Raw genomic sequence first — 15,082 nt, forward strand, 5'->3', positions numbered from 1 at the left:
CTTATCGTGAGATCAACCATCTTAACGGTTTTTAAGTACATGACACAGTATTGTTACCTACAGGAATACTGTGTGGGTAGACCTCTAGAACTTATTCAGCTTGTGTAACTGACCATTATATATCTGTTAAACAGCTCCCTCCCTCAGCCTCTGGAAACCACCATTCTATTCCCTGTTCCTGTGAGTTTGACTATCTTATATACCATATGTAAGTGAAGGTACACAGTATATATCTTGCTGTGACTATGTTATTTCACTTGGTGTAATGTCTTCCAGGTTCACCCATTTTGTCTCACCTGGCAGGACTTCTCTCTTTTTCAAGGTTATTTAATATTCCATTGTGTATATATACTTCATTTTTAATCCATTCATCCAACAATGGACATTTAGGTTATTTCCATATCTTGGCTATTATGAATAATGCTGCAGTAATCGTGAGAATGCAGCTCTCTTCAAATTCTGATTTCAGTTCTTTTAAATATACACCCAGAAGTGGGATTGCTAATCATATAGTAATTCTATTTTTAATCTTTTGAGAAACTTTTATACTGTTTTCCATAGCAACCACACCATTTTATATTCCCACCAGCAATGTACAGGGGGTTCAATTTCTCCAAATCCTCACCCACACTTAACTATCTTTTGTGTGTGAGGTGTAAGGTGACATCTCTTTGTTCTGATTTGCAATTACTGGATGCATAGTGATATTGATCTCATTTTCATATACTTGTTGACTATTTGTATGTTTTCTTTGGAGAAATGTATATTTAAGTTTTTTGTCCATTTTAAATTGTTTTTTTTTCCCGTTATTGAGTTGTTTGGGTTTCTTATATATTTTGGATTTTAATCCCTTTTCAGTTATATGGTTTACAAATATTTTTCCCCCACTCAAAACTTTTTTTTTTACAGAAATGGTAAAAGCAATTATAAAATTCATTTGAAACTACAGAAGACCCTGAATAGCCAAAGCAATCTTGAGAGATAAAAACAAAGCTAAGAAGAATCACACTTCCTGATTGCAAAATATATTATATATCCATAGTAATTGAAACAGTATGATATTGGCATAAAAATAGACATTTAGACCAAGGAAACAGAATAGAATGCCCAGAAATAAACACACTTGTTATGTGTTTATAATGACACATTAATTGTCAACTGATCCCTGACAAGGTTTCCAAGGATATATAATAGGGAAAGGATAGTCTCTTCAATAAATTATGCTAGAAAAGCTGGATACCCATATGCCTTGGTGTGATTTTGTTTTTCTCTTGATACCAGAGTCTTGGCTTTCTTGACTATGTGGGTTCATGTATTTACTTAAAATTTAAATATTGTCAGCAATTTTTTCACATATGAATTTTTTCTTTCTGTATATGCTTCCTTTACTTGGGAGTCTCAAATTACAAGTATATTAAACCACTTGAAGTTTTCTCTCAGATTACTGATTTCTATTAATTTTTACTTTTAAATTTGTTTTTTCTTTCTGCTTTATTTTTAACTATCTTATTGCTATAAGTTCACTAATCATTTCTTCTGCAATGTTTAGTAGATAATTAATTCCCTCCAGAGAATTTTTCCTCTCACACATTGTACTTCACATTTCTAGATTTTTGGTTTGGGTTCTTTTTATATCTTTCACACTCTACTGAACTTTGTGAATATATGGTTATAATAACTGTTTTAACATACTTGTTTTCTAATTCTAACATCTTTATTAGTTCTGGATAGGTTTCAATGGATTGATTATTTTTTTATCATTGTAAGTGGCATTTCCTCAGTTATTTGTCTTGAACATTTTAATGCATAAAAAACATTGCAAATTTTAGCTTATTTGGTGCTGACTATTTTATATTACTCTACAATTTTTGAGCTTTGTCTGGGATGCTATTAAGTTACTTGGAAACAGTTTGATATTTTCAGGTCCTGCTCTTAATATTTGTTAGGTAGGATTAGAGCAGTGATCTGTCAAGAGAGAGTTATCCCCCACTACTGAGGCATGCCTCATGTGTCACAAGACTTTTCAGTAAAACTGATGGGAACAAACACTATTCCGAGTCCTGAATGAATACCAAATACACTTACCTAAAACCTGGTTGAGTGTTTCTTCTCTTACTCATGTTAGTTTTCCTGCCCCCACGTACTGGTCAATATTCAGATGAATACTCAAGGGAGAACTCTCCAAATTTCTGGAATATTTTCCTAAAGACTGTTTTCTCTTCTCTGTAGTCTTTCCTGTGAGCAATAGCAATCTTATTTTTTCTTTACACTCAGCTCTGTCTCCACCACTCAAGGAGTACACTGGAATCTGTCTGGTTTCATGCTCCTTGGACCATGCTACAAACTGTTTAGGCTTATATGTTTGAATGGTCACAGGGCTTATATTATTTGTTTCTCATGTCTCGGGGATCATTAGACTTACCTAAAGACTAGTGACTTTAAAACCACTATTTCATATTGCCTGTCTTTGTTGTTTTAAGCAGAAGGTAAATCTGATCCCTTTTGTTTCTTCTCAAACAGAAGTAGAACTATTACCCATAGGTTTTTGACCTTTGCAATCCTCAAGATCAGAAAGTATTAGAAACAGTGGCATTTCTCTCACTCTTCAACATTCACCTGTTTTCTATTCTAATACATTTTGAACCATGACTTACATTTTTGAAGGGCCTTTTTTAACATCAATAGGATGGGTAAGAGTGATTGTTCAGTCTTTAAGCTAACAGGTCCTTTTCCAAATATGTCACTTTCATCATTAATTACTATTGTTATTAATTATTATTGATGTTACTGCAATGACACATTATCCATCCCATTTGGCATGTCAATAAGCTAGGTCATCACTGGCATATTCTTTCCATCATCTCTACCCATTTCTTAACAAGTTTAGTCAATGTACATCATAAATCTTTTTTTGGAAATCTTTTGATCCCTCTCAATATCTAAAAGCAAAATTTGCCACCATGTGTAGACTGGAATATTATAGTCATTTGATAATTGTCTTTCTTCACCCATTCTTATCCTTCTACTTTCTGTTCCTCACGCTGTGATCAAAGGTAACTTTTTGACATAAATAATCTTATTACCACCTTGTTTTAAAAGCATTATTGAGTCCTTTACTCTTAGGAAAAATGTTAAAATCCTCAATAAGACCTATAAAACTCCTATTTTAAAAATTAATTTAATTTTAACTTTAGAATAAAGAAACTATTTATTAGCATGAAGTATTGCTCTTTATCACTAGTCACAACTGTAATTTTACATTAATTTTATGATTATTTGATTAATGTCTCTCTCCTCTACACACTTATAAACAAAGTATTTGCTTATCTTCCAATTCCTGAAACATAGCACAGTTCCTGACACATTTTAGCAATAACTAAAGATGTGTTTATTGAATCCTATAGCTTATTACATTTGTGCGATTAAAAATATATATGTACTTTTAATATCATATTAAATCATCTTGAAAAAATCACAAAGTATCATGCTAAATATTTTACATAAATCATTTCATGTAAAAATATTTTTTAATGTTTATTTATTTTGAGAGAGAGAGAGAGAGACAGAGCGCAATCAGGGGAGGAGCAGAGAGGGAGGGAGACACAGAATCAAAAGCAGACTCCAGGCTCTGAGCTGTCAGCACAGAGACTAATTTGGGGCTTGAACCTGGGAACCGTGAGATAATGATCTAACCCAAAGTCAGCTGCTTAACCAACTGAACCACCCATGTGCCCCAAATCATTTCATTTTATACTTAAATTTGCCCAGCAAACAATAACTATATATAAAGAGGAAAAAGATTTAGAGAAGTTATGGATATTGCTCAGAGTCAAAAGGCTAATAGAAAACAAAGTGGAATTTAATTATTTGTTTATTTTTAAATTTTTATTTATTTTGAGAGAGGCAGAAAGAGAGAGAGAGAGAGAATGCAAACAGAGAGGGGCAAAGAGAAAGCAAAGAAAGAATCCCAAGCAGGCTCCATGCTATTATTGACTTGGATCTTGATGCAGGGGTCAATCCCACAATCAACAGGATCATGACCTGAGTCAAAATCAGGAGTGAAATAATTAACCAAATGAGCCATCTAGGCACCCCAGAGTGGAATTTAAATGATTTGTCTGACTCAAAGATATTCAGTCTTTGTTACTATATTGTCTATTTCTCCTGTACAAAATCTAAATAAACCAACAAATACCTTTTGCAAATAAGACGTACATCCTTTGCCACAGACTCTTATTTCATCTGTGAGCAGAGATTTTATGTGCCTTTATGCTGTCATCCTGTAGGTAATAATCCACCTCACCAAAAGATATTTAGAAATCACATCATGTGACATTTCTGACAGTTTTCCCAAAGTACAACAAATCACAGTATAATGAGGGAATGATGAGAACGGGGAATTTGATTAACAATTCAAGCACGGTGCTCAGCTACAAATATATACAGACCTCCAGAATTTAAAATAGAAGAAGTAAAAAGCAACTTGAAATTATTCATTGTCGATGTGGGATACGGGTAAGGGATGCCCATGACATGTGGTTCTTCCAGAAGTGTCACTTATTAGATGAATGACATTTATAAGTATATCTTTTTAATGTTTATTTATTTATGAGAAAGAGAGCAATAGACAAAACACAAGCAGGGGACAGGCAGAGAGAGAGGGAGACACAGAATATGAATTAGGCTCCAGGCTCTGAGCTGTCAGCACAGTTGAATGTGGGGCTTGAACTCACAAGCTATGAGATCATGACATGAGCCAAAGTCACACGCTCAACCAACTGAGCCACCCAGGCACCCGTAAATGAATGACCTTTATATCAACCAAGGTAATATTGCTTCTCTGCACTCATTCACAAAGTTGGGTGTATCAAATGTTAAATAAAATACTATTTAGAAAATGTTCTGCATTGCTGCTGTGTTCTAATATTTATTGGAACTCTCTTAGGGAAAAGATACATCCATTTCACAAATACAAAGTAAAATCATCTGAAACAAAAGAAATCTCTAAATAACTACATCCTACCTTACTAGTAATAATTCAAGTACTTTGCAAAAGTTTCTGCCCACAAGTTTTTCACATAAACCAAAGGATTTCTGTAGCTTGCCCGTAATGTACTGTTTCTGCCAGGATGACCAGGATCTAAGTGTACTCTTGAGGTCCAAATCTGCAACCTATGACTTAAAGAAATTCGAATTCAAAACAATTTTCTGCCAGCTCTGTTTGTATTTCGACTTGTTAGTGAACTTCTGTGTTTCCAAAACAGCCTGCACAAACCTTGACAACTCATGGAGCCAAGGACCCCACCACCTTCCTGCTCCTGCTCTGGGAGCAAACTCTGCCATAACTGAATTAATGCAGAGTATTATCCAGGCTATAACAGATTTGAGGTGCCACTTAATTCTCCTTTGGTCTCCTCCCAATACAAGATATGCAACCAAAGAAAATAGTGAAATGGAAAACACCGTGTTAATTAATGTGCAAGTTCCTGATTTCCCACTAGAAAGATAGAGCATAATAAAGCTAGATTAGAAAACATGGCTTTTACTTGATATGAAAGTGGCACCTCCTGCTTCTTATTCTAAAAAGAGTAATGAATGTGGATTCATTTGCTCAGATGGGCCCATATATTGTGAGATAAGACTAGTCCTGCTGGACATACTCTAAGGCTGGCCAGCTTCATGGATGACTACATTACTCATCTTCAGAAGGAAGAGAAAGTACTTGGAGAGTAGCCAAATCTGGCAAAATAGGTCATTCCAGGTGTGCTTTCCACCTGGACGTAAAGAAGTTCAAGTTGGTAAAAGCTTATACTTAATGCATTAGCTTCACTGACACATATTGATAGGATTCTTGCCTATTAATGAAAAGGAACTCAGTCAGGTTTTCCTCAACAACACTAGCAACCCCCATAATGGGGAGTGACAAATAAGCAGATTAAAACAAGGATTGCCCCCAAATCTTATTTATGTTTAAAAAGTCGCCCATAGACCAGGACTGCAGTGTGAGGATATTGAAAGGGCACAGACATTTCTCACTATACTACTACAGAGTTGATTCCTTGAGGATTAAGGAATTCTCTTTGACTATGCTCAATAAGGAATATTTCATTGTCAAACTTCCTGTGAATTCTTTGAATTCACAAACAGATATGCATGTAGTTAGGCTGGATTTGGGTCTAGAGTCAGGTATATATTGTGCCAGAAATAGTCACTCCATTTGGTAATTTGAGACCCGGTGTTCAATTAAAAACAATATAGTGTCCAGACTACCCATCTCTTAAATATACTGTACTAACTAGAGTAGATTTATTTTATTCTTTTTTAATTTTTTAATATTTATTCATTTTTGAGAGAGAGAGAAGGAGCAGAGAGAGGGAGACAAGTTCTGAGGCAGGCTCCAGGCTCTGAGCTGTCAGCACACAGCCTGATGTGGGGCTCAAACCCATGGACCTGAGCCAAAGTCAGATATGCTCAACCAACTGAGCCACTCAGGTGCCCCTAGAGTACATTTATTTTTAAATGGTTCTTGAATCTATTTTTATATACTGTCTTAGACGAGTGTGTGGGGACAATGTGAGATGGCATGATTAAGATTTTATACATATGCTCTCAGGAAAAACCTCTACCTATCTTATATTTGAATAATGAGATACATTGAAATGCGATTAGCAGCTAACATATTAAACACTGCATTTTGTTCAATATTCTATAAATGTGTTGGAAAGTATACTCTAATTTTCACAACAAATTTAATATTTCAAACAAAATCCTTGTTTTATGGATGGATGCAATGTTTAATTTTGGCATCAACTTGACTGGATTAAGGGATACCTAGATTACTGGCAATCTACTATTTCTGAGGTGTCTGTGGACATGTTTATGGAAGAGATTAGTATTTGCATTGGTAGACTGAGGAAAGAAGTGTGCCCTCACCAACACAGATGGGCATCATTCAACCCACTGAGAACCAGAACTGAATGTGAAGGCAGTGGAAAGGTGAATTTGTTTTCTTGCTTAAGGAGAAATATTTATCCCCTACCCTGAGACATTGGTGCACCTCCGGACTCAGATTGGAATTTATAACATTGGTTCCCATGGTTCTCAGGCCTCCTGGCATAGACTGTAGCTGCACACCACTAGGTTTCTTGGGCCTTCAGCTTGTAGACAGCAAATCATGCGACTTCTCAGCTTTCATGTTGTGTGAACCAATCTCTCACAATAAGCCTTTCTACATAAATCTTTCTATACATATCTTTTTTAAAGTTTATTTGAGAGAGAGTGGGAACGGGTGAGGGAGGAGCAGGAGAGAGAGGAAGAGAAAGAAAATTCCAAGTAGGCTCCATACTGTCAGTGGGGAGCTTGATGTGGGGCTTGAATCCAGGAACCATGAATTCATGACCTGGGCCAAAATCAAGAGTCGCTTGCTTAACTGAATGAGCCACTCAGGCATGTATATATGTAGGTGTCTATATATATATCATATATATATAGACATCTATCTATATATATATCATATATAGGCATCTATCTATCTATATATATCATATATATATATATATATATATCACATTGGTTCTGTGTCTCTGGCTAATACAATGGGAAACTAAAGTTTACAGAAAAAAATTTTAAAAATGGCCAAAATAATGTAACTAGTAAGTAATGAACTCAGAACTGAAACTCTAGATCCAAGGGGAATAGATATTGAGAACACTGATGCCTTAACTGGGCATGAATGAAACCAATTCCACCTACCAAAGTTTCAGAAACTAAATTCCGTGTCATCATTTTTTAAAAGATTATAATATTTCTGGGGCACCTGGGTGGCTTAGTCGGTTAAGAGTCCGACTTTCGCTTAGGTCATGATCTCGCGGTTCGTGGGTTCGAGCCCCGCGTTGGGCTCTGTGCTGACTGCCAGCTCAAAGCCTGGAGCCTGTTTCAGAGTCTGTGTCTCCCTCTCTCTCTGACCCTCCTCTGTTCACTCTGTCTATCTCTCTCTCTCCTAGAAATAAGTAAAAAAAAATAAAATAAAATAAAGTGACTTTATTTAAAAAAAAAAGATTATAATATTTCTAGTTATAATATTGTAAAATGATCAGATGTATATGTACCCCAGAGATAATTATAAGTGCACATCTATTACTTTGGGCACTAGGTGATTATAGCTATTTGGAAGCACACTTTTTGTTCCTTCCCCATTGAAAACCTGCATTTGTTTTTCTAGCAGTGGAAGGTTATATATGCTTGTTTTTCTCAAGTTAGGCCTGGAACTAATTTCAAGGATGTGACAACTGGATCTCACAGCTTGAAAGTTGCTGTGTTTGGCATTAGACATAAAAATTTTGAAGAGAATTTATTGCCCAAGAAAAACTGTAAAACTTGGACTATTGCAAAAAAAGTAGAGATATTAGGAGCAGCAATAACTTCTCTTATTGAAAAAGAAGAACTGGTGGAATATTAGGACCTTATGGGTGTTATTTTCGTTTTTAATATTTTATTTGAGGTTTGAGTCATATCACACTGCTTGGAACAACATCAGCGTACTTTTCCTTAAACAAGGCATAGATAAACACTCAAGGGCAACCTGGCATATTACGTATAAAGCAACAAACAAAATAGTTTTTCAAGGGTAGAATTGACTACTAGAGAAAACTGTACTAATATGTCAAACAGGAGAGAACTCCTCTTCTAAATTAGAAAGTTATTTGTAGCATTCCAGTAATTCATAAGACTATCTATGGTTACACTATATAATATTGATTGATGGATAGCCGATTTTTTTTTATGTGTATTTGTTTTTGAGAGAGAGAGTATGAGCAGGGGAGGGACAGAGAGCAAGCTTCAAGCTATGAGCTGTGAGCACACAAGCCCAACACAGGGCTAGAACTCACTGACTGCGAGATCATGACCTGAATGGAAGTTGGACACTTAACCAGTGGAGCCACCCAGGCTCCCCATTAATGGCTAGCTTATTATAAAAGGCTAGGAATTAACATAGAATTAAGAAGTTCAAAGATAGGATGATGGTGTAGCTTCATTTACATGCCTTATTGAGTGCCAGGTACTATACCAGACACCATCTGAATTAATGCATGCAAAGCTCTGTAGCACAAAGTTTGCATATTTGGGCTAAAAATGTGACTAATATACTAATGCCTTTCTTTGATATGAAAGTCTCTTTGTCAGTAGTGAACAAACTGAAATGGCTGTATGGCAAGGTTAAAAAAAAGCTGACTATAGGCTGCCAGTTAGTTTTTACCGGAGGAAATCACCAATGTTAAGGTCAGAGTTTCAATAGACAAAGACTGAGGCTTAACCTTAGCCTTTGTTTTATTTTCATTTCAGTAGATGCTCTGCTCTCAGAACCAATGACATATTCCATACCGAAGAGCTAGTCTCTTATAGGAAAACTTCTGTGGCTGGTGTGTCAAGCTATTGTTGGACACCCAGCCACTTATGGGAATTTAGACACTTTTATTCCAGCTAGAGGAAATACCAGAACTAAGGTGAATGCAATTATCCACATGATGAATTACAGATATCATTTCAAGAAACTAAACAGAAGACATGACTGATGTAGCTTGAGACAGAGAAAGTATCTGGTGAATGATCCTGTAGAAAGATCATGAATGAGAAGCACTTGGAAATGATATTTCTACTAAAGAATGATAACTAAACTTGCCTGACATAAGAACTGGCTATGGCAGACTAACAACTGTATTCCTTAAAATTTTTAACAGTCATTTTCTCCCATAAAAATCTTTAAACATATAGCTTCTTCCTTGTTATTATAAATAATGTTATGCTTGAAGAAGAATACTAGGACAATGGTTCTTAACTAAGGACAATTTCTCTCCCAAAGGACATCGGACAGTGTCTGGAGGTATTTTTGGTTGTCTCACCTGAAGAGTGGATGCTGCTAGCATCTAGTGGGTAAAGAACAAGGTTGTGCTAAACATTCTACAGGACACAGTGCAAACCCCTCACAACAGTGTCATTCAGCCTCAAACACCAATAGTACCTAGGTTGAGAAACCACGCATTAAAGTAAAATTTATAGTATTTACATGTCATAACTGCCATGATCCATTTTATTTTTAAGTATCTGTTAGCATCTTTTGGGTAGATTAGTAGCTAAATTGGTAAACTAAGCTGCTTTGTAACCATTTTGAAAATGGTTTGTGTGAATTTTTAAATGTCTCTCTTAACGTGCACCTATACAGATACACATACACATGCTCGTGTAAATCAGTGTTGAAATTCCTGTTTGAATATCGATTACATGGTCTATCAAGCCCATTCAATGATAACTTTCTTAAAAGTTTGAGCCTTCTTGTGTATATTTTTAAGTCTTAACAAAGATCTTTCCATCCTAAAATAAAATATGTATAAAATAGACAATTGATGAGGATTTATGTTTTGGGTATATTGTATTAAGATCAAAATACTCTGATAGGAAACTAATGAAATAAGTAATATAGTATGATGGTTCAGTTCATGACTTATATTTCCTTGGTCTAACATTATTTCCTCTACTCTACCAGCCATGTGTGACATTGGCCAAGTTGCATAATGCCTCTATGCCTCAGTTTGCTCACACAGAAAATGGACATAATAGTAATGCCTATTATATTATAACAGTATTCCTATTATATTAATTCCTACCATGAAGGTTATTATGAGAATTAAATGAGTAATGCATTTTAAAAACTTGTAACAATATCTGGGCAGGTAAATTTGATTTGTTACTCTCTGTTTCCATTCTTCTTCCTAAATTCTTTTACAAGGCAATGAAATTTGGCAGAGCCTAGAACATTTGTCTGATCTCAGGGGTTTTGGACAAGTCTGTTTGGGACAAGTCTGTCCCTAAAATACATTAAATGAAAAATATAAGATTCCATTGTGAGAAAATTGACAACAAGCTAATGAGAAAGCTGAAAAAATAAACACAAAGATTTTCTTAAACAACAGAAATCCCATGGTTTTCTTTTTTTTTTTTTTTAACGTTTTTTTATTTATTTCTAGGAGAGAGAGAGACAGCGTGAACAGGGGAGGGTCAGAGAAAGAGGGAGTCACAGACCGAAACAGGCTCCAGGCTCCGAGCTGGCAGTCAGCACAGAGACCGATGCGGGGCTCGAACCCACGAACCGCGAGATCATGACCTAAGCGAAAGTCGAACGCTTAACCGACTAAGCCACCCAGGCGCCCCAGAAATCCCATGGTTTTCAATTGTAACGTCAGTAGATGAACTGAAACAGAATTTTTACTATCAGAAACAGTAACATTATTGAGGAACATTAAATAACAGTGGTTTGTGTTTTTTTTTTTTTTTTGGTCTGTAATATATATGGAAATGGAATTCATGAATGAAAAATAAAAGATAAGAACAGGTGAAGGAAACCCCATATTTAAATAATCAAAATTATCCAACAGAAAAATATTGCAGAGATGGCAATTGAACATAAGAGAATTTTTCTAGGCTTAAAAAAACTTTATGTTTGAAAACTTCAATAATTCCAGAAAAATTAATTTTAAAGACTTACACATAATAGAAATATCCCTATGTTTTCAGGGTAAACAGATTTCTTACCAAATTTCTTTAAGAAAACTTACTTACAGATATTTTGTCTGCTATTCCATAAGCCGGTGAATGGAAGAATTGGCTACTGACAGAAAATGATAGCAATCCCAGAATCTTCTACTCAGTTACTACCTCTCTTCACTGTCCACATCAAAGTGCTACATATTTAGACATACAAGAATTCAGAAACTATTTAGTCCTGTGTACTCTAGCCAAATAGCAATTGAATCAGTATAGATATCTCAAGATATGGAAAATACATTAAATAAAAGTTGTTAGCAGAAGTCTTAAACAATTTATGCTTAAATAAAATTAAGTAAGTAAGTAATGATTATTGAAACAAAAGGAAAAATATATAATAAAACCCAAAAGTAACACAGTTTGTATTTTGGTGATAAAATCAGAGATAAAGTGAGGGAAGTAAAAGCATTCTAAATTAAGATTTCATGTTGTAAGTGGATAAAACAGGAAAGTATTCAAAGTGTTTCATTCTGATGAAAACGCTGTTGGTGAATAAATCATCCAGGTGACAGTATAATTTGAAAGACTAATGTTATATGACTTTATTTATTATTGATAAGGAAGGGAAGGATCATGCAAAATAGAATAGCATAATAGAACTTAAGAACCAGAAAAGGCATAAGATGAATGAGCAAAAATGTAACCTGATTGTACGTGTAACTGAGAAGCACAAAATCAAATGTCAGTTATTAGACTAAGGGTGGATTGCCTAAATCTTTCATCAAAATACAGACGTTGTTAGATTGGGTGTCTTGGCTAGGGTGCCATTTGCTTTGTGGCCCTGGGCAAAACTGTGAAGAGCCACAGTGATACAGGGCCTGATATGACTATGAACAGACTCCCGTTCCAGGAAATTTCTAACTTTGTGTAAGGCTACAGTCAGCAGACTATTCTCTAAATTATTTGAGGCCTAAAGGCCTAAAAGTACTGGCTATTGGAACTTGGTTATATTATAATACATCAACTTGAATTTAGTCTTCAATGCTCTTTTTGAAGTATAAGAAAGAACATAATTCTTTTGGGGATCTACAAGATTAATTCAATTATCAGCCTGTGTATAAAGCCCTAAAGAATGAGTACTTATTCTATTTTTAGCTACAAAATTTCTCCTTCCGTTGGCTTTCAGAATGGTGGGAAATGGTTTGTTCATGACTGGCTCATATTTTGTGACTTAGTGTCTTTAAAGAAAAGAAAAAAACTATTTGATCCCCAACTTTTAAGAATTATAAAATCAGCCCATAATAAGATTAGTTTATTGAAAAAACACAGGTAAATATCATTTATAAGAAATTAAAAGCAAAAACAAAACTAAGCGAAATTAAAAACATGAAACCTAAGTTTTAAACAAATATATGCCAACCAAATGAAAATGAAAAAATTAAGCATATCAATAAATGAGAGGTAAGGGTCAAAAGTACTATATCAGAGAACAAAGGACACATATAAATTAATAAATGTTAAAATCCTCAAGGACATTAAACATTTATGAATTAATCATAAGAAACAAAATAAATCGATAAAAACTAGTTTGAAATGTAAGGACAACTTAATAAAAGAAATTTAGTAGATGATTTAGTATACTCTTTTTAGGATGGAAAATGAAACAAGCCAAATATACAGACAACAAATATATAGCAATAACATAGAGGATTTGAATAATGTGTCATCAGAAAGCTTAAATGTTGTTTATATGTTTAAAGTCATTACATACATATAAATTTGTTCTCTACAGAGAATGCAATTTTTTTCTTTTACCCATATATCACTTGTATAAACCTAACACATACTTTGTCACACAGATACTCTTATATAGTTCCAAAAGGGTAGATATTTTATATGGTGTTAATTTAATGAAACCTAAAAACGAATAGTAGAAACACACTCAAAGAAAATGTATGTATTTAAAAATTAAGAAACATTGTCTAATATAACCACAGGATACCAGAGAATGTCAAAAATAGAACGTAACTGCAAATAAACAGAAAATAATGAAAAATAGGACAATTTAGTAAACCTATGGGACTCAAGTAAAATTGCATTTAGAGAAATATTTATCACTTGTAACATCATAAAACCAGATTAAAATTATGTGAATTAAATAGTAAGTTAACAAATTAAATCAAAGAATTAGGAAATTAAGTTATTACTAATTAAATATGAATAAAAAGGAAAATAATAGAACAATGATAAAATCAAATTCATTTTTTAAAAGACCAATATCTTTGGAAACTTAATTTATGTAAAACAGACAAATGAATATTAGCTTTTGTTGTTTAAGACCCTGTTAATTTTCTATCCACATTCATTCTGTCCATTTTTATTACTTATAAAATTTCAAAAATCTTTTTCCTAACCTCTAAGTGATAAGGTATTTAGGAGAAGCCCAGATGATGAAACTTGATGGGTCTAAACAAACACTAGTGAACTCAATCATCTTGTAAAAACCTTGGTTAGTTATGGACATATGGCAACATTCTAGAAAATAAGTGAGGGAAAGACTAATTCGTGGCTTTTGAAAAAAAATGTTTTTAATATAGGACACTGGTTAGGGATATTTTATCTTCTGTTTAAGGATATTGTAACCTACATGAAATATCGGGAGTTTCCACCCAACTGGGGAGAATGAGAGAAGTCAGTGCACCTAGAAGCATCAACATCACCTGGAAAAAAGTTGGAAATACAAAATCTTGTGCTCACTCCAGCCCACATCTACTAAAGCAGACACTCTGTGGAGTCATAAGCTCTCCAGGTGGATCTGTTGAAGGTTAAAATTTCAAACCACTGCTTCAAGAGGAAACGCATCACCCTAATAGTGGCTGAGGGGACATACTGAAAGGCATTGAGTCTTGATGATGTTGAGCTGCTAATTTAAGGAGACTGGGGCTGTCCTCTTTCCAGTGTTTTCCATCTTTCTCTCTAGCTTTCTCTCTCTGCCTTTTTCCTCTCGGCCTTTCTTCCTTCCTTCCTCTTTCTTTCTTTCTTTCTTTCTTTCTTTCTTTCTTTCTTTCTTTCTTTCTTTCTTTCTTTCTTTCTCTTTCTCTCTCTCTCTCTCTCTCTCTCTTCCTTCCTTCCTTCCTTTTCTTTTCTTTTTCTTCAGTAAAATGAGGTTCAATGCATTGTATGACAATAAAATTCTATTTTTAAAAACTTTTTTTTAACGTTTATTTTTGAGACAGAGAGCATGAGCTGGGGAGGAGCAGAGAGAGAGGGAGACACAGAATCTGAAACAGGCTCCAGGCTCTGAGCTGTCAGCACAGAGCCTAATGTGGGGCTCGAACCCATGGACCGCGAGATCATGACCTGAGCCGAAGTCGGACACTTAACCGACTGAGTGAGCCACCCAGGCGCCCCTGACAATAAAATTCAAAAAGCCATGATTTGATAAGATAAAATATACCTTTATAGAGAGTTTTATTTTTGCCAGTGTCTTTGAGAGTCCACGAATGAGAAAACTGCTTGGCCTCCAGAAATTCAAACAAGAAAA

This window comes from Hyaena hyaena, unplaced genomic scaffold (assembly GCF_003009895.1).
Source record: "Hyaena hyaena isolate Hyena2069 unplaced genomic scaffold, ASM300989v1 scaffold_1150, whole genome shotgun sequence".
NCBI lineage: Eukaryota > Metazoa > Chordata > Mammalia > Carnivora > Hyaenidae > Hyaena > Hyaena hyaena.